Here is a 20,680-nt window from a genome sequence, read left to right on the forward strand (position 1 = left end):
TGAAAGTCTGGCAGGGTGGAAAGAAGTCTGGCCTGCTGGCTATCTTGAGCATGGATGCTGACAGGCTAACTTTACAGTTTATAGATGTCATACTGACAAAATACATAGTGTTTCTTATGTACATTCAGCAACTCCTAACTACTAAAGAGTGGGACATCAGTGGTACAAGAAAGAAAGAAAAGGGAGATGATAGATAAATAGATACAAGGGTAAATGGATGGATAGATAGATAGATAGATAGATAGATAGATAGATAGAGCCTTAGTCTGGTGGCAGCCTTCATACAACCTGATTTTTAAAACAGTTCCCACTATGTGTTCTTTCTAGAAATTTGACTTGAAGATGATAGGACCTTGGTTCCTCATCCCACATTGTGACTGCTTGCCAGGTGTCTCTGGCTGAGTCATGAAACAGGTGAGCCATGAGTGTCTCATCTGGGAGATGAGTCAGGCTTCTGATGTTTGATTATCATGCTATTGCTATGAGACCTTGAGACTGTGGTTGTTTTCTTTAGGCCACACGTACCCTTCTTAGTGGAAGGAGATAGCCTGGGAAAGAATATGCCCATGCAAACCTCAGAGTAATAACAGGTTGGGAAAACAATCAGTTCGGAGAAATGTACTTTCCAATTATCTGTGCTTTGTTGCCAATTGCCCTGTTATTAGAATAATTCTGATAATGATCAGATTTGCCTGTGATTATTCTTAGTTAACTACAAACAAAACTACTGTAAGTCCCATTTTCCTCCTGAAAGCATACTCTTGGGGATTCTTTTTAAGTGTGCAGCTGCCTCCAGGTCAACTCAGCAGAGATCAGGGTGACTTGGAACAGGTGTTGAAACCAGGTGAGAAGGAGGCCATCTTTCTCGGTGCCAGAGCCCTTCACTGTCCCATTTGTTTTCATCTCACTGGAGCACCATGGACATTTGTGTTTCTTTCAGAAACAGGTGGAAGGGGAAGGGAGGAAGCAGGAGAAGAAATCCTACATAGCTCTGGGCCGTGATGGAAGAGAACTTGTAACACCCATAGCAGGGAGGAGGCAACCTGTTTTGTTTCCATGTTTCTATAAATCCAGATATATTATTGGTGAATAAAAAGACATTACAGGGGATCAAGGATAGGTGAAGGAAAGATGCCAGTTAAGAACTTCAAAACACAAAAAAGACAATGTAGTACTTCCTCTGTATCCTCTTCCTCATAAAACACCAGAGCTAACATAGTGAGGACAGCAGGGTAAGTAATGGGGAGGCATGGGCAGTGATTAGTTCAGGTTCACAGCTTGAACCACTGGGGGAAGCTGGGATGTCCAGACCACACAAACTGCAAAGGCCACTGATTTTGATTCTTCCATTTGAAATACACTGAAGGCATGAGAAAAATCGAGATGACCCTTGAGTTGATTAAGACATTGAGCAAACCGCCCCCAACTGAATCACTTAAAATCTGCCTAACTGTCAAGAAACTGTGGTAAATTGAGGCCCATTGAGACAGGAGTATGAATTTTGTGAGGAAATAAAAAATAAGATTTATTGCCTGTTTGGGGTTATTAAAAGTTCCATGGCCTTTGAAGACAGTTAGGGTTATATTCCATTTACCATCTTACTATTGACATTTAGGAGTTAATTTAAAGGTTCTTTGAAATCTGCTATTTAAGCAACTTGGACTGCATTAAAGATGATATGAGTACCAATATTTTAAACACATGCATTATATTTGCCTTTACCCTGGAATGGTTTAGGTAATGATGGTGAACTAAATCACCAGGTTGACATTCCAATTCAAGGAGTGTGGTTGAAGGACTGACCCTGTGAGTTCCAGAACCTGCAGCTGCTATTATTATCTGATCTGTCTCATGTGCTTCAGTGGATATTTGCCCAAACTCATAAAAATTTCTCTCCAAGGTCTATTGAATGTCGCTGGTATTTGTAACATAATAATCAAAATGAATTGTTCTGGTGGTAGAATGAATACACAAGGGCTGATTAATCTACTTGCAGAAACTCTGAAATGAAGACAAAAAACATAATAATGCCAACTCTTACTATTAACCCTATGGGGACTCTGTTATTAATTGATCTGGATTTGAGCACAGCTTTTAATCAACTTGCAGGGTTTTAAGTTTACACCCCCAGAAATGCTCATTCATCTCCAAGAACTGTGAAATAAATGTTGAACAAATGTCATGGAAAGTCCTTTTAAGAGCTCATCTTAGGACATTTTATCTACATCCATATCTTGTAATAAAGCAGTGCAGATGTACTCCTGACTGAGTCCATGTCTGGAAAAAAAATCTGCCTGCAATTTTTCACAGAATTATGAAGGGATAGCTCTATGCTGCAGAGTGAACAGCATTTTGAATCTACACTTGGATAATTCAGGCCAAAGAAAGCATTCTTAGGGGAGAAGAGGAAAAAGGGATCTTTAAATAAAAATAATACGTTCGAACATTGGGATAATAAACTGGCCTGTAACATTGACCTACACAGGATCCTTAAATATTTGGATTGCAAAAAAAAATTTTTATAACTATCACTCCAGAACAATAAAATATGAATATGTATGTCTCCCAGATGTAAACAACCCCCCAGGGGTTTATTCACCATCTAATGTCTATCCCCTAACTCATAGGGAAGAACCTAAATTTAAATGCTTTTACAGTAACTAGTGAATCATCTTTTGCAGCATTCTCTACACCTGCTATGATTGGTTTACTGACTACCTTTCCTGGCAGCCTAGAAACTCTCTGAAGTGGGAGCCATGTAGATCTTCATTGCTGAACCCTCAGCATATAAAGCAAGGCCTAGGCCACAAGAAGAACTCAATAAATATTTATGAAATTAAACAGGCAGAATCCTCATCTATGAAATGTTTAGTGTTCTTGTCCAAGTACAGATAATGCTAAGTAAAAAAAAAAAGTGAAGGAAAATTTTCCCAAATTAAGAGAACACTGATTGTTCCCAGACTTACACTTTTGAATGGCTTTCGTTTCATTGTACATGATTAAAATAATAATAATGAATTTGTGGAAGGCAGTATTTGCAATTATTTGATTCATTTAGTTTTCAAGGCAGTGCTGCTCAAACTTCAGCATGCATAGGAGACACCTGAAAAGGTCAAGCCAACACAGATTGCTAGGCTCTAACGTCAGATACTCTGATTCTAGATGACTGTCTTGGAGCCTGAAATTTTGCATTTCTGATAAGAACAGATAGTACACTTGATCTTAGCCAAAGGCCGAGAAGCGATTAAATTTTGCATTTCTAATAAACCAGGTGGTGCTCATACTGTTGAGCCATGGACCACACTTTAAGGAGCAAGGCTCTAAAAACTCTGTGAAGTGATTCCAATGATCTTATTTTCCATATATGGAATCTTTATTGTCAGATTAACTCCAGCTAACTCAAAAGAGGTAGAATTCTGAAGGCCAATTTTTAGACTCCAGTTTGTTTGTGTGCAATTGTATCTTGATGCCACTCTACACATGGGCCAGAATAACATACTTATCACATCTCCACTTCATATTCTTCAAAGGATTCTTCTTCAGAACTACAAAGTAATTAATTAAGCTCTTAATTTGTTTTATTATACAAATACTCTTATAACTGTGTTAATCACAATTTTCAGCGAGACAAAAATAAATCTACTCTAATTCTTCCATTTTATTGGAAGTTCCTTTTTGCATTTTGTATGAGCATACTAATTTTTAAATAGCTGTAATCATGGTGAATGTGAAATGTGTTCAGGTTTTACTTAATATATTGAGCATTTTTCATTAAGTTGCATTGGTTTTATTATTTCAATGATGACTAAATGAGCATATGAAATTGTACATGTTCAACTGAGTGTTGTTCCTTCAATGTAGTCAGGCTTAAAAGCTATAAGTCTACTCTCTTGCAAGAGAATTGCCCAATATATTTGTGATGCTTCTTTTGGAAAAATTTTCAGAACAAATTTTAAAGAGATTCATGAAGAGCAGTCTCATTCAGACTTTATCTAGTTTCAATCTGAAAAGAGTTACCCACTATCATTTCCTACTATGATTAATCTTGCTTGACTCTATAAGACACTTTCTATTTCCAAAAAAAGCAAATGTGTCTTTAAAGGATCTGTATTGCAAAAAAAAAAAAAAAATGAAACTAGACCACCAACTTACACCATACACCAAAAAACCCCCTTCAAGATGGATAAAAAACTTAAATATAAGTCATGACACCATAAAAGTCCTAGAGAAAGACATAGGCAGGAAAATTTCTGATATCCCATGTAGCAATATTTTCACCGATACATCTCCTAGGGCAAGGGATATAAAGGAAAGAATAAACAAATGGGACTACATCAAACTAAAAAAGCTTCTGTATGGCTAAATAAATTATCAACAAAATGGAATGGGAACCAAACATATGGGAAAACATATTTGCCAAAGATATATCGGATAAGGGTTTGATCTCCAAAATGTATAAAGAACTAACACGACTCCACTCCAGAAAGAAAAGCAATCCAATTAAAATATAGGCAAAAAATCGGAACAGACACTTCTCCAAGGAGGACATGCAGAGGGCCCATAGACACATGAAAAAATTCTCAATATCACTAACCTTTAGAGAGATGCAAATTAAAGCCACAATGAGATACCACTTCACACTGGTCAAAATGGCCATCATTAACAAATCAGCAAACAAGTGTTGACAAGGTTGTGGAGAAAAGGGAACCCTAGTGCACTGTTGGTGGGAATGCAGACTAGAGCAGCCACTGTGGAAAACAGTATGGAATTTCCTCAAAAAACTAAAAAGGGAATTGTCTTTTGACTGAATGATCCCACTGCTGGGACTATACCCTAAGAATCCTGAATCACTAATTCAAAAGAACCTATGTACCCCAGTGTTCATAGCAGTACAATTTATAATAGCCAAGTGCTGGAAACAGCCTAAGTGCCCATTAGTAAATGAGTGGATAAAAAACCATGGTACATTTACACAATGGAATACTATGCAGCAGAAAGAAAGAACTCCTACTCTTTGCATGGATGGAACTGGAGAACATTATGCTAAGTGATATAAACCAGGCAGTGAAAGATAAATACCATATGTTCTCACTTATAAGTGGAACTTAATGAACAAAACAAACATATGAGAAAAATAGAACCAGACACCTGGAAATAAAGAACAAACTGACAGTAACCAGAGGACAGGGGAATAACGGGGGAAAGATGGAAAAGGGGCAAGCAAAGGAACACAAATACAGGACTCATGGGCACAGACAATAGGGGGATTAACTGTGGGAGTGAGGGAGATGGGGTAGCAGTGAGCAATGTGGAAAAAGGCAGGATAACTAACTGAACAATAAATTTTTTTAAAAAAAGGAAAAAAAGTAAGGATCCATATTAGCCACTACTAAGGGGATATGAAGGCTTGCTGTTTGGTGATGTCAGTCAATGCCTCCTGAAATGACCTATAATTCCTGGAAAAACATGCTTTTTTACAGTAAGTAGTCTTTTTTTAATCTTTTTTATTTTATTTTACTTTATTTTTTAGTTCTTTTTTTTATTAATGTTCGAATGCAGTTGTCTCCATTTTTCCACCACCACTTTTCCCCACCCTATCCACCCCCACCTCCCACCCTCAATCCTACCACACTTTGGCTTTGTCCATGGGTCCTTTATAGATGTTCATTTATGACCCTTCCCCTTCTTTCCCATGTTATTTCCCTCCCCCCTTCCATCTGCTTCCTGTCAGTTTGTTCTTAATTTCAATGTCTCTGGTTATATTTTGCTTGCTTGCTTGCTTGTTTTGTTACTTAGGTTCCAGTTATAGGTGAGATCATATGGTATTTGTCTTTTACCGTCTGACTTATTTCACTTAGCATAATGCTCTCCAGTTCCATTCATGCTGTCTTGAAAGGTAGGAGCTCCTTCTTTCTTTCTATTGCGTAGTGTTCCATTGTGTGAATGTACCACAGTTTTTTGATCCACTGATTTACTGATGGGCACCTAGGCTGCTTACCGCACTTGGCTATTGTAAATTGTGCTACTGTGAACATTAAGGTGCATAGGTTCTTTTGAAGCAGTGATTCAGGATTCTTAGGGTATAAACCCAGCAGTGGCATTGCTGGGTCAGAAAGAAATTCCATTTTTAATTTTTTGAGGAAATTCCATACTGTTTTCCACAGTGGTTGCACCAGTCTGATTCCACTAACAATGTACTAGGGTTCCCTTTTAGTCTTACCTTCTTATGAAAATATACATGTGAGAATAATAAATACAATTGTGAGGAGAAAATGAGTAACTAAGGAACTTAAGTCTAGTGTATTTTATGATGATGCTCCAGCAATTAAATCAATTTGGTACGATGGCATGAAAGAAGAAGCACTAATGGAATAAAAAGAGTCCAAAAATTAGTTTGAATTCCATATTTCATAAGAGCACAATTTTAAATTAATGTGAATTGATGTACTTTTCAATGCATGGAGTTGAGACAAATCATTAGATATTTGAAAACATAATTTAGTAAACCTCTAAACTGTTGCATTGACATATCCAAATGGAAGAAAGATTTAAGTATTTAAGTCTGTAAAACCACCCAAAGGATATATGAAATACTGATAAATTTGACTCTATAAATGCAAATTTTTGTACGGCAGAAATACCATTTTATAAACACAGGTCAAAAGGGAAATGATAAACCTGAAAAAATATTCTTAGCACATAAGAAAAATGATAATATTCTCATATAAAATATATATGAGAATGTATATATTTCTTTCAAATCAATACTAAAAGACCAGAATCACAATAGAATAATATGCAACATATCTGACCAGAAAATAGAACTTTAGTTTGTAGATGTGTACAATTTGTGTAACATTATTCCTATCAAGTAAAGGTACATTAAAACAAAAATAAGCCATCATTTTATACTTATGAGAGTAGAAACTACCAAAAGACTTAATAATTTATAATGTTATTAACATTGGTTAAAGGAATCAGACAGTCTCATATGCCCATGATAAGTGCATAAATTGCTGTCACTTCATTGAATGTCAATGTGATAGATAAAAACCTATCACAAAATAAAATGTACATGCACCTTAAATCAGGATTTTTACTTCTAGATATTAATACACAATTATACCTACAAATGTGCACTAAAATTTATGTATAAATGTGTTCATTAGAAAATGGTCTGTAACAGTTTAAAAAATTAGAAACAACCTAAAGCTTATAGGCAGGGGAATGGCCACATAAATTATAAAGCATCCATTAAGTAGAATACTAGATAATTACACAGAATGAGGTAGAGCTCTGTATGCTGACAAGAGGAAAAATCCCCAAGGGATATATTGTCAAATTAAAACAGAAGAACATAGAAAATGCAAATTGTAGAATTGCATAGAGTATATAAATTATGGTTAGTCTTTTTTAAAACTGAATGCTCAAACTTAAAATAATATCTAATATTTATTTAGCTCTCCCTATGAGTAAGTGCATGTTTCAAGAATATTATGAAGATAAAATGAGATAATATGGGTAACAACCTATGAGACATGTTTCAGTTATCACCATGCAACAAAACACCCTAACACTTAGTGATTTATAACAAGGGTCCTCTTATCACAATAATACAAAGAAAATAGCTCATCTTTTTTGCTAGATAGTATTCCATTGTATGCATATACTACAATTTTTAACACATTCACCTGTTAATAGGCATTGTACTGTTTTTAGTTTTTGGCAATTACAAACGAAGCTGCTGTGAACATTCAGGTACAGGTTAGGAGAATAAAAAAGATAAGACACAGAAAAAGAGAAAGTAATTGAGAATATCTGAAAAAGGACTTGTATCAGAATATATAAAGGATCCTCAGAAATCAATAATGGAAAAATAAACAACCTAATTATGAAATGGGAAAAATATTTGGGCAGTTTACAGAAAATGCAAGGGTAACAAATAAGGACATGAAAAGATGTTCATCAGTCATTTTGGAAAATTAAAATCAAAATGAGATGACAGCATAACAATTATAAAATTGGTAATTTCTTAAAAAGTTATACACATACACATACCCATATCTAGCATATAAGTCAGCTACTCTACTCCCAAGTATTTATACAAACTGAATTTTGCTTTCTGATTATTTGACTGTTTTTTTCATTAGTGTATAAATGTAAGTACCTTGAATTTAGGGACACTGTTCTTTAACCTTATTTTATCTTATCTTTTTACTTAATGTGCATATTCCAGCATCATATATTGAGTCTGGAACATGATAGTTTTCCAGTAAATACAATCTGATAAATGAAAGGTGAGCAAAAGAAAATATTCCAGAATTTGATTGTCACTGAAAGAAGATAAAACAAAACAAAAATTGTAAGGTTCATTCATTCCCATAATTCTGTAGGTTGACTGCACTGTTTTTCTACACCTGGGCTCACTCATGCATCTGCATTCAGGAGGTACTCAGCTGGACAGAATGGAATGGCTGGACTTCTCCCTGTACATGGCCTTTCAAATGGGCTTCTTTCTGGTGGCTTCTTTCTATCATGGTATTCTCAGGACAGCATTGCAAGAGGAAAGCCCACAAATGCTCAAGAACTTAGGAGGATTCTGCTTGTGTCACTTTTGCAAGTCACAAGACTAAGTAGCAGAGTTGATGTGGGCCAATAGAAAGACATGGAAAGCAGGAGCTGAGGTTCTTTGACAGCTGTTACTGTAAGAAACTAGTACAAGATATGTATAATAACCCCCATTTTACCAATGAGGTTTAGAAAGAATTAAATGATTTGCCAAAGGTCACACTGCTAATAAGCAGCAGCATTGAAATTCTCTCCTGTTCCCTTGATTCCAAAGCCTATGCTCTTGACCTTCACTCTATGTAGAATACCATTGTTTTGCCTACCTCAAACCATTTTCTACATTCTCTTTGTATCTTTAATTTTAACTTCAGTGCTTTGTTATTCAGCACTTTAAAATAGTTTGAAAAAATACTCCAACTTCTGCCTGCTTCCTCTCACACTCAGTTGGTTTTAGACTTTTGTTAAACATTTTTTGGATATGCCCTGCCTTTCCCCTGCATTGAACTGCCTTCTGAAATGTCTTCTCACTTCAGAACTCAGGTTCCCAGAAATACTTCAAAGTCTCACTTGCCTATTATACCTTCAAATAAGCTTTTCTCATTCACCCCAAGGTAAGACTGGTTGTTACTAATGATTTAACACTTTATCTTAACATCCTTATCATAGACTGCAATATTTAGGTAGGAAGCTTCTATGTGATGTTCAGGCTATAAGTTTCCAGTTCTCTAGGTATGGAAGACCTAGAATAATACATCTCTATATGCACCACTCTGCAGACCATAACATGTTATAAATGTGAGGTATTGACTGAATAACTGAAGCTACCTTTTTTTCTAATTCGTATTTCATCTTTTAAAAATACTTTTTAATTTATTTTTAGAGGGAGAGAAAGAGGGGGAACAACACATTGATGTATGAGAGAAAAAATTGATCTGTTGCCTCTCATTCTCCTCCAACTGGGGACCTGGCCTAAAACCCAGGCAGGTGCCCTGACTGGGAATTGAACCGGCAACCCCTTGTTTTGCAGGATGTCATCCAACCAACTGAGCTACCCCAGTCAGGGCTGTATTTCAACTTTAAATATCCTATAACAGTGCTTCTTAGACTTTAATGACTACATCACCTAAAGGTCTTATTAAAATGCAAACAGTTTCTGATTCCATAGGTCTACCTTAGGGTTCAAGATTCTGCAGCTTTGGAAGGCTTCCAGGTGATAATCATACTGTTGCCCAGAACCATATATTAAATAGTAATATCCTATAGCATGCAGTTCTGAAGGATCTACATTTAAAATAATAGAGCAAGGGTTTGTAGAGCAAAATAATACCTAAAAAAACAACAACAACAACAACAAAATAGTTTAAGTCAAAGTACCCAGCATAATCTGTTGCATTTCCTATCACTAATCTTAAATTGATGTATTTGGCCTTTGAACCCTTCATTATTCCTGTTTTTTGTTTTAATTTGTTAAACTGAAGAAGTAAAACATAATAGTAAAGGTTAGGATGTCTCTGTAGCTTACATATTTTCTTATGCATTGGTGAATATTTTAAAGGTGATTATGTCCTCCCAGAATGTTCTTTTTACATTTGCCTTAGCATCATTCTTGTTTGTTCTAGTCTACTATCCTAACTGCAACTACATGATCACAATAAAATACAAATGTGACTTTCTCTCCCAATTTAAAATGACACATGGATAAAGTCTGAACTGTTTAAGTGATTTATAGTGCCCCTGCCTACCTCTCCAGTTCTTTATAGACTATAGAATCCAGACATACCATGTGTGATAGTTGAGGTTTATGTTCAATAAATATTCACATATCCCCCTCTAATGAGGGCAGAGTGCATTCCTCCCTCTCATTGCTTTGTCTTGCCCAGGTAACTTGTTTTGGTCAATGGGATGTTAGTACTCAAAACATGAGCAGAGACTTAAATGTAGTTGGGAAATTTGACTTGAGTTTTTGCTCCAGTGATCTGTCACAAGAAGAACATGCCTGGGTAGCTTCTTCCCCTTCGGTGTGATCCTCAGAAAAATACATTGAAGAATACATGAATCTAATCCACATCTTGGATCTAGTCCCAGTTTAACTACAACCTGACACTGAGGTATCCTTCTCAGTTGATTGTAAGTCAGCCCAACTACAGTCAGTCTATAGACTCGTTAAGTATGAGAATAAATGCTTATGGTAGAAGTCACTGAATTTCAATGTGGCTTATTACACAGCATTTTTATAGAAATAGCTAGCTGATTCATCACAAATCTTTCAATCCCTCTGATTTTTCCACCTTCTTTTCTCTTCTGGGCTTTTGCACAGATTGTAACTTTGGTCTGAGTCACTCTTTTCCTCATCATCCTCCTGTTTTGTCTGTCTTCCTCTTGTCTTCATGATCCCAGAATAGAAGAAGCTTCCTCCGATGAAAAAACTTTCTGGCTCAGAGGTTTGTGAAGTATACCTTTCTATGTACTTTGGCATCATAGTGCATTTGCCTCATGGTGTATATTGTCTATTATAATTGCATAATTACTTCTCCTTCTCTACCACTTAACTTGAAGCTCACAGAGATCAGGAATATCTGCTTGGTTAATTTTGAAGCCCCAGTACCTAGCACAGTGCTGAATCATTTTGAAACTCTTAACGAAATTCTCTTTAAACAGTTCAGTTTAAGGTATCAGCATTTCATTGTGTGAGTTTATTTATGATTCATGATGCCTTTGCTCTTACCTGAGGTTAAAGCCAGGTTGATAACAGCTATTAGACAGCAGAACTGTTTGAGCTGGAACAAAACAAAAACCAAGTAATACATTTGAATAATTCCATACTGTGTGCCTTATACTTTGACATGAGCTGGGAAGGAATAGAGCTACCAGCTACACTGTAAATAAATGGCAAGCTGCCTGCGTGGGAGATGCTCATATTTCATGACTGTTGAGAGGTGTGTTTTGAGCATGAGGTTCTTGGGAACAAGAGTTAATTTAATTCTTGTCAAGGGCTGGTAAGATGAGAATATTACTATGTCTAGGGAAAAAATGTGACACCTTTAAAGGAGACAGCAATGGATTGAAGCATCCCATATTTGGTTAAGAGAATCTTCACTTTTGATGTTAACTTTTCACTGGAACTTGCATTGTTATAAAATTACATGATATATCAAAGATCTTGGACATTTTCTGTGCTTTAATTTTATACATATTCTTTTTTATTGATGTTATTGAGGTGACATTGGTTTATAAGGTCATATAGGTATCAAGTGTACATTTTTATGAAACATGATGTATATATTGCATTGTGTACCTACCACCCAATGTTAAGTGATCTTCTGTCACCATTTATTTGGTCTGCTTTACCCTTTATTACTCCCCCATCCCCTTCCTTCTGGTAATCACCATACTGTTGTCTGTGTCTATGAGTTTTAGTATTATGTCCCACATATGAATGAAATTATATGGTTCTTAGCATTTTCTGACTGACTTATTTCACTTAGCATAATGTTCTCAAGGTCCATCCATTTTGTTGCAAATGGTATTATTTCATCTTTTCTTAGGGCTGAGTAGTATTCCATAGTATATAGTATATATGCTCCACATCTTCTTTATGATGGAAATTTCCAGTCCTCTAATGATGGAAATTTTGGTTGTCTCCATGTCTTGGCTACTGTGGATAATGCTACAATAAAACAGGGGTGCATATGTTTTTGCAAATGAATGTTTTCGAGTCTTCTGGGTAGAAGAGTGATCACTGTGTCATATGGTAACTATTCTTAATTTTTTTGAGGAACCACCAGACTGTTTTCCATAGTGGCTGTACCAGTATACTACACATTATCACCAACAATAAATGACAAATGAGTGTTTCTTTTCCTCCACAACCTCACCAATACTTCTTCTTACCTGTCTTGTTAGTAATAGCCGTTTTAACAGGTGTAAAGTGGTTATCTCATGATAGTTTATATTTGCATTTCCCTAATAGCTAGTGAAGTTGAACATCTTTTTCATATATCTATTGGCCAGTTGTACATCTTCTTGGGAGAGGTGTCTGTTCAGGTCTTCTGCCCATTTTTTAATCGGATTGCTTATTTATTTGGTGTTGAGTTGTGCGAGTTCTTTACATATTTTTTTTATCAACACCTTGTTGGAGCTGTTGTTTACAAATATCATTCCCCATTTGGTTGGTTGCCTTTTTCTTTTTTTGTCAGTTTCTTTTGCTAAAAAGAAGCTTTTTTAGTTTGATATAGTCCCATTCATTTATTTTTGCCTTTACTTCCCTTGCCTTTGGGGTTAAATTCATAAATATTCTCTATAACCAAGGTCAATAAGTTTAGTACCTGTGTTTTCTTCTATATAATTTATCCATTTTGAATTAGTTTTTGTACATGGGAACAAAGAGTAATCTAGTTTCATTCTTTTGCATGTTGCCTGTTGCTTTCCAATTTTCCCAGCACCATTTTTTTTTAACAATCTTTCCTTTTTTCATTGTGTGTTTTTGGATCCTTTGGCAAAAACCATCGTCTTGGCCTGGTGGCTCAGTTAGTTGGAGCATCATCCCATAAGCAAAAAATGTTGTGGGTTCCATTCCCAGTCAGGGAACATACCTAGGTTGTGAGTTTGATCCCTGGTCAAGGCACATAGAAGAGGCAACTGATGGATGTTTCTCTTCTATGTCAATGTTTCTCTCTCTCAAATCAATAAAAATATTCTAGAGTGAGGATTAAAAAATTATTTGTCCATATATATGTGATTTTATTATTTTATTTTTGGGTTCTCAGTTCTGTTCCATTGGTCTATTTTTATGCTAATACCATGTTATTTTGATTATCATAGCTCTGTGGTAAAATTTGAAGTCAGGTAGTGTGATACCTCTGGCTTTGTTTTTTATTCTCACTACTGCTTTGGCTATTTGGGGTCTTTTGTGGTTTGATAAAACTCTGATAAATTTTTGTTCTTTATCTTTTAAAAATGACATTGGGATTTTGATGGGGATTACATTAAATCTGTATATTGCTTTGCAGAATGTGATGATTTTAACTATGTTGATTCTTCCAATCCATCAACATGGAATATCTTTCCATTTCATTGTGTCTTTTTTCCATCTTTTTTGATGATGCTTTGTAGTTTTCACTGTATAAGTCCATAAGCTCCTTTGTTAAATTTATTAGTGTATAGGAAAGCAGTGAATTTTTGTATGTTGATTTTGTATTCTGCAACTTTACTGTTTTTGTTTATTGTTTCTAAAAGGTTTTTGGCAGTATTTAGAGTTTTCTATACACAGACATATCATCTGCAAAAAGCGACACTTTTATTTCTTCCTTCCCAGGTTGGATGCATTTTATTTCTTTCCCTAGCCTGATTGCTCTTTCTAGAGCAAAATAGACTTACAGAACTATTTTGAATAAGAGTGGTGAGAGTGGGCATCCTTGTTTTATTCCTGATTTTAGTGGAAAAGTTTTCAGATTTTTACCATTGAGCATGATAATGGTGGAGTGTTTCTCTCATACAGTCTTTATTACGTCCCTTCTATACCCATTTTATTGAGTGTTTTAATCATAAATCAATGTTGCATCTTATCAAATGCCTTTTCTGTATCTATTGATAAGATCAAATTAACTTTTTCATTTGTTGTGTTAATGTGGTGGATTACATTGATTGATTTGCATATGTTGAACCATCCTTGTACTCCTGGAATGAACACCACTTGATCATAATGTATTATTTTTTAAATATATTTATTGATTATGTTATTACAGTTGTCCCATTTCCCCCCCTTTACTCCACTCCATCCTACCTACCCCCTCCCTCCTACATCCCCCCCCCCTATAGTTCATGTCCATGGGTCATACATATAAGTTCTTTGGCTTCTACATTTCCTACACTATTCTTACCCTCCCCCCGTCTATTTTCCACCTATCATTTATGCTATTTATTCTCTGTACCTTTCCCCCTTCTCTCCCCCTTCCAATCCCCTATTGATAACCCTCCATGTGATCTCCATTTCTGTGGTTCTGTTTCTGTTCTAGTTGTTTGCTTAGTTTGCTTTTGTTTTTGTTGTAGGTGTGGTTGTTAATAACTGTGAGTTTGCTGTCATTTTTACTGTTCATATTTTTGATCTTCTTTTTCTTAGATAAGTCCCTTTAACATATCATATAATATTGGCTTGGTGATGATAAACTTCTTTAACTTGACCTTATCTGAGAAGCACTTTATCTGCCCTTCCATTCTAAGTGAAAGCTTTACTGGACAGAGCAATCTTGGATGTAGGCCCTTGCCTTTCATGACTTGGAATACTTCTTGCCAGCCCCTTCTTGCCTGTAAGGTCTCCTTTGAGAAATTAGCTGACAGTCTTATGGGAACTCCTTTGTAGGTAACTGTGTCCTTTTCTCTTGCTGCTTCTAAGATTCTCTCCTGTTTAATCTTGGCTAATGCAATTATGATGTGCCTTGGTGTGTTCCTCCTTGGGTCCAGCTTCTTTGGGACTCTCTGAGCTTTCTGGACTTCCTGGAAGTCTATTTCCTTTGCCAGATTGGGGAAGTTCTCCTTCATTATTTGTCCAAATAAGTTTTCAATTTTTTGTTCTTCCTCTTCTCTTTCTGGCACCCCTATAATTCGGATGTTGGAACATTTCAAGATGTCCTAGAGGTTCCTAAGCCTCTCCTCCTTTTTCCGAATTCTTGTTTCTTCATTCTTTTCTGATTGGATGTTTCTTTCTTCCTTCTGGTCCACACCATTGATTTGAGTCCCAGTTTCCTTCGCATCACTATTGGTTCCCTGTACATTTTCCTTTGTTTCTCTTAGCATAGGCTTCATTTTTTCATCTGGTTTTCGAACAGATTCAACCAATTCTGTGAGCGTCTTGATAACCAGTGTTTTGAACTGTGCATCCGATAGGTTGGTTATCTCTTCCTCGCTTAGTTGTATTTTTTCTGGAGCTTTGAAGTGTTCTGTCATTTGGGCCTTTTTTTTTTTTTTGGTCTTGGCGTGTCTGTTACTTTAAGTGGTGGAGACTTAGGTGTTCCCCGGGGCGGGGTAACGCTGGTCGCTGAGCTGTGATGCTGAACGTGGGGGAGGAGCCGAGAGGGAGCAATGGCGCCCGCTCCCCTCTGCACCGGATTTCAGCCACTCCCTCCACTACCCACAATCAAATGGGGCCCCTTTGGTGCTGGTTCCCAAGTGGGTGGGCTTGTGCACGCCCTAGGCCCCTGTGGGTCTCTCCAATGACCTCTCCTGTGAGGCTGGGAGTTTCTCCTGCTGCCGCCCCAACCCCCACGGGCATTTTCAATCAGAGGTTTGAGGCTTTATTTCCCTGCTCTGGAGCCCTGGGTTGCGTGGTCTGCTTCGCTCCCCACCGTTTGTCCTGGTTTATCTGTGTGCTAATGTGGGGCCGCAGGGTGCTACCCACCACTCTGCCTGCCCCGTTCTCCGCCTCTCTGAGTCCGGCCCTCTCGGTTTATCTGTGCGTGAATGTGGGGCCACAGGGTCTGCTAGTGGTCAGACTGCCTGCCCCGTTCATCCCACACTCCGCCAGTCTCAGTCCCACCACTGCAATGCCAGTCCTCTCCACCCCAGCTGCCCGTCTCCGCCCCTCCTACTGGTCTGGATGAATGTTTATTTTTTATTTCCTTGGTGTCCGACTTCCTTGCCATTCGATTTTCTGTCAGTTCTGGTTGTGCGAGGAGGCGCAGTGTGTCTACCTACGCCTCCATCTTGGTTCTCCATAATGTATTATTTTTTAATGCATTGTTATATTTGATTTTCTAGTATTTTGTTTAGGATTTTTGCATCTGTATTTATTAGAGATATAGATCTGTAGTTTTCTTTTTTTGTTGTTATCCTTGCCAGATTTGCTATCAAGGTTATGTTGGGCTCATAAAATGTGTTAATAAGTATTACCTCTTCTTCAATTTTTTGGAAGAGTTTAAAAAGGATAATCATCAATTCTTCTTTGAATATTTGGTAGAATTCACTAGTGAAACCATCTGATCCTGGACTTTTATTTTGTGGGAGGTTTTGGATGATTGTTTCAATTTCCTCACTGTGTCACTCTACTTAGATTTTCCAGTTCTTTATGATTCAGTCTAGGAGGGTTATATATTTCTAGGAACTTATCCATTTCTTCTTGGTTATTTAATTTTGTGGCATACAGACTTTCATAGTGTACTAGTAAAATCGTTTGTATATCAATGATATCTGTGGTAACTTCTCTTTCATTTTTTATTGTTATATGGGTCTTTTCACTTTTTCCCTTAGTGAGTTTAGCCAGGAATTTGCCAATTTTATTAATCTTTTCAAATAGCAATCTCTTTATTGTATTAATTTTTGTATGGTCTTTTTTGTTTTCTATTTTATTCACTTCTGCTCCAATTTTTATTATTTATTTTCTTCTGCTGTCTTTGGGTTGCTCTTGTTTCCTCCTCCTCCTCCTCCTCCTCCTCCTCCACCTCCTCCTTCCAGTTGTTTTTTAGTTTTTTAAAATGTGGTGTTAGGGTATTTACTTGGGATTTCTCTTGGTTCTTGAGATGGTCCTATAATTATATAGACTTCTCTCTTATTACTGGCTTTATTGCATCCTAGAAGTTTTGATATGTTGTATTGTCATTTTCATTTGTCTCTGTATATCTTTTGATCTCACCTTGTATTTCTGCTTTGACCCAGTAATTTTTTAGTAGTATGTTGTTTAATCTCCACATGTTTCTGGGTTTCTTTACTTCCCTTTTGCAGCTGATTTCTAACTTCGAAGCATTGTGGTCAGAAAATATGCATGGTATGACTTCAATCTTCTTGAATTTGTTGAGGTTAGTTTTGTGACCCAACATATGGACTATCCTTAAGAATATTCCATGTGCACTGGAGAAGAATGTATAATTTAATGTTCTGGGATGGAAGGCTCTGAATATGTCACTGATGTCCATTGGTCTAATGTGTCATTTAAAGCTGATATTTCTTCATTGATTTTCTGTTTAAATGATCTATCCAGAGCTGTCAATGGAGTATTAAGGTTCCCAACTATGACTCTATTTTTGTCTGCTTCTCCCTTTTTTTATGTTAATAATTACTTTGTATATTTTGGTGTTCCCTGATTTGGTGCATATATGAGGGGGGACCCTCAAAAACCCAGAATTTATTTATAAAATAATGTATATTTATTCCTACATGTTTAAATTTTAGTCACCTGCAAAGTACTCTCCATTTGATGCAATATACCTATCACAAATTTTTTTCCACTGCTCAGAACAGATGTTGAACTCACCTTTTAGTGCCTCTGCCATTTTTTGGTTCACCTCTTCCACAATGGCAAACCTTTCCCTTTTGAGGGCTTTTTTTATTGGAGAAACAAAATAAAAAGGCATTCAGGGTAATATCAGGTGAACAGGGAGGGTAGAGCATGGGAGCCATGCCATTTTTGGTCAAAAACTGCTGAATACTCAGCGTGGTGTGGGCAAATGCACTCACAAGTCACCCATCGTGAAATGGACAAAAGTGTTCAAAGAATCTTCAAAAAAAAGTTCACTAAAGCTGAATGCAGCCTCTCACAACAGCACAAGCTGCTACACTGATACAGATGGGTTTCTAGAACTCTAATCAAGCAGGGTAACCCCATACTACAAGGACTCCACTGTCCAAAAAATAATTCCATTTGGGGGGTGTTCCACCTCATATATTAAGGTGTTATGTCTTCTTGATGTAGTCTCCCCTTTATCATTATAAAATGCCCATCTTTGTCTCTTGTTAAATTTGTTATCTTCAGATCTACTTTTTTCAGATATAAGTATGGCTACACCTGCTTTTCTGCGGATGTTATTGCTTACAGAATCATTTTCTAACTTTGCACTCTGAGTCTAACTTTGCCTTTGCAATTTAGATATGTCTCCTGAAGGCAGCATATGGTTGGGTTTTGTTTTTTGATAAAATCTTTTACTCTGTCTCTTTATTTGTGAATTCGGTCCATTTACATTGAGGGTAATTTTTGATGTATGAAGATTTCCTATAGCAATTTTATCTTTTGTTTTCTGGTAGCTCTGTGCCTCCATTGGTTGTTTTCCTTTGTGTTTCTGTTGGATTTTTTTTTTGTGGTATTTAATACTTCTTTTCTCTGTTTCCTCCTATTTTAAGCTATGTGTCTCAGTTTCACTGGTTTGTGTGTGTGTGTGTGTGTGTGTGTGTGTGTGTGTGGTTACCTAGACCTATTCTTTGTGTTTTTTGTTTTTCTCTTTAGTTCCTTTAAAGTTGTACTCATACCCCAAAAATATACCATATAACCAATAACCAAAAAAGGAAAATCCTTAAGTTCACCATACTTTTTCAAAAATGTCATTGTTACAAAAGACACAGAAAGACTGAGCAGCTGTCCCAGATTAAAATCTAAAAAAAAACAAAAAACTAAAAACTGTGCATGGTACCTAAATATGTTTTATACACAAAAAAAATTGTTTAATAAAGGATATTGCTAAGAAAATTGCTAAGATTAGATATATAATGTACATTATATGGAAATGTTATATCTAATTGTATGAGGCCTGTCCAGAAAGTATCCTGCCACACACTATGAAAAAATAGAGATATTTATTGAAAAAGATGCAAGATACAAGACACATTGTACATAGGACAATGATACCTTAGTCTGCTTCAAAGTAGGCACCTTGAGACCTCACACAGTTCTCCAAATCTCCATCAGCTGCCCCATCATGTTTTCCTGAATCTCATCGATAGTCTGAATCTCTTCCCTTCCAAAAGTGATTTTAGTTTGGAAAAAGCCAGAAGTCACAGGGCACCAAATCTGGGCTGTAGGGGGCTGAGTCACTGTGTGACTTGATGTTTTGCCAAAAAATTCTGCATGAAGCATGACACATTGTTGTGATGAAGCTGCTGATCTCCAATTGCCCATAGCTGCGGCCTTCTGAATCGTCCAAATAGATTCTGTGGAGGACTGTTCAAGCTTAACACAAAATTTGATGCAGATTCATTGCTCTACTCACTCAGTCATTTTGAATGCAATGGCCACACAATACACATGTCTACCACCCCCACTGACTAGTACAGTGAAGTCATCATCGTGCATGCATGCACATCCCAGTCCACTCTCATTGGCTGCCAGGTTACATCATGCAAACCATTCTCATTATGTCAACAATGGCTAGAATTTTTCCAGAGAGACCTCGTACATATCTTAATTTTGATAACTAGTAGTTATATTAAAAACCATCTTTGGTTTTAGGAAATTCCTACTTAATTACTAGGGAATATATCACACTGAACATACTTTGTGATCATTCAGAAAATAATAGGGAGAATGATCAAGTAAATGTAGCAAAATATTGAAAGTTGATGAATTTGGGTAGAGTGAATAAAAGGTTTTTGTACTATTCTTATAAAGTCTCTATAAACTTAAAATTGTTACAAAATTTTTAGAGTTTTAAAAAATCAAATTATAGGACTTGTTAATAGATCTCAGGGCCCATTATAGTTGACCTCATGCATTTAGAAATCTCTAGACTACAAGGGGTCACAGAAGCCTATGTTAAAACAACTTCAAACTCCTGGGGACCCATCTCAATATCTTCTATGGACAACTTCAACAATCACACATCTGCTCCACTACTGGGTTAGGTCAATTATTCTCACCAATGGGGATCACTGCAGGACAGTGGCTGTGGGTCTCAGAGTTTATGCTGGAACAACATAACGCATGAATAAAGCAGTGGTTTCACAGATGCTATATGATGAGAATTTGGGAGCCACACTCTTGTTGTAGAGGCTGTAGTGAGGTAGTGCTGAGATGTGGTCACTTGCACTGCTTTTACTTCAGGTGGATAGTTATTTAGCAATACCTTGGAAAATAATGAGATAACGAGAATAAAGCCCATGCAGACGACTTCTTAGTGCTTCCACTGGTTCATACATCAGACTGGATGCTATTTCCTCTGTTCATATATTACTGCAAGGCCCAGAACAAAGAGCAGGTGCAGCACAATGTTTAGAGTAAAGAACAAGCTGATACTCTGAAATAGAGTTAGCATCTCAGAGTAATTTCATAAAATGAAACCACTAGAACAAAACATTGCTCCTAAATGAACAATAAAATATCAAATAACTTTAGCTCTCATTTTTTATATGTGCAAAC

The 20,680-nt window shown here is 36.6% G+C and overlaps 1 pseudogene; it reads right to left on the reverse strand.

Moving 5' to 3' along the window:
* Positions 1-3,106: 3,106 nt before the first annotated feature.
* Positions 3,107-3,245, reverse strand: LOC112304280 (U2 spliceosomal RNA; annotated as a pseudogene).
* Positions 3,246-20,680: the final 17,435 nt, after the last annotated feature.

The sequence above is a fragment of the Desmodus rotundus genome, chromosome 6 (assembly GCF_022682495.2).
Source record: "Desmodus rotundus isolate HL8 chromosome 6, HLdesRot8A.1, whole genome shotgun sequence".
NCBI lineage: Eukaryota > Metazoa > Chordata > Mammalia > Chiroptera > Phyllostomidae > Desmodus > Desmodus rotundus.